This window comes from Macaca fascicularis, chromosome 16, assembly GCF_037993035.2.
Source record: "Macaca fascicularis isolate 582-1 chromosome 16, T2T-MFA8v1.1".
Taxonomy (NCBI): Eukaryota; Metazoa; Chordata; class Mammalia; order Primates; family Cercopithecidae; genus Macaca; species Macaca fascicularis.
In genome coordinates, this window is record NC_088390.1 from 3281665 (window position 1) to 3282911 (window position 1247).

Sequence of the window (1247 nt, forward strand, 5' to 3'; positions counted from 1 at the left end):
TTAAGCCACTGATTTAGAGTGGTATTTCATTGTCAACATTACTACACCTACTAAATTCAATAATGGTAAAATCCCAACTATTACTATTTTCAAGAAAAAGAAATTTTCTCTGTGCTGAAGATCTGCCCAGGGCAGGGCTCCCCTCATGTCTCTGTCCTCAGGCTGCAGATGAAGGGGTTCCGCATGGGGTCACCACAGTGACCATCACAGCCACGACAGCGCCCTTCACAGCACTATGATTCGTTGATGGTAACAAGTAGAGACCAATCATTGTCCCATAGAAGAGAGACACCACAGACAGGAGGGAGCCACAGCTGGAGAAAGCCTTCTGGATGCCCCCAGCAGAAGGGGCCCTGAGGATGGTGGAGACGATTCTTGCACAGGACATGATGAGGAGTAGGAATGGGATGACAAGGATGAGTCCTCCCCTGAAAAATATCACCAACCCATTGACTTGCATGTTGGAGCAGGCCAGCTTCAACAAGGGAGATGTATCACAGAAAAAGTGAGGAATCACATTGTCAGCACAGACGGACAGCCTGGTCATGAGCAAGGTGCAATGTGTGGCATGGGCAGTGGTCAGCAGCCAGGAGAGTGCCAGCAGAGCAAGGCAACACTTGGGGCTCACGACAGTGGTGTCGTGCAGAGGAAAGCAAATAGCCACAGAGCAGTGATAGGCCATGACCACAAGGAGGAAGCTTTCTAGATCTGAAAAATACAAGAAGAAGTACATTTGGGTCAGGCAGTCCGCATAGGGGATAGATGGGTCGTGGTTCTGCATGTTCTGCAGCAATCTGGGCACTGTGACCGAGGAAAAGCAGAGGTCAGAGAAGGACAAGTTGCTGAGAAACAAATACATAGGCGTGTGGAGCTGGGAGTCCAGTTGAGTGAGGACAATGATGAGGAGGTTCCCCAGGAGGGGGTAAGATACATGACCTAGACCAGGGCATAGAACAGGTTCTGCTGCTCAGGTTGGATGGGTAGGCCCAGGAGCAGGAACTCTGAGATCATGGTTTGGTTCTTCTTTGTCATTCTGTGACTCTATTATCCTTAAGAAGAATGTAATGCACCTTAACACCTACAGGTTGGTTACCTGTAGGTGTGGCCTATTTTCAAAGAGACCATGAATGAGAATTTAGGCACAGGTGGCAGACTGGCCTCTGAATCCCATCATCTATTGAAATTGCCCAATGGAAGCCATTGATGACTCTACATTCCCATCTCTAAATCCAATAACCTATCACATT

The 1247-nt window shown here is 48.4% G+C and overlaps 1 pseudogene; it reads right to left on the bottom strand.

Annotated features, from left to right (window-relative positions):
• On the bottom strand, positions 1–1032 carry LOC102131166 (olfactory receptor 1E3-like; annotated as a pseudogene).
• Positions 1033–1247: the final 215 nt, after the last annotated feature.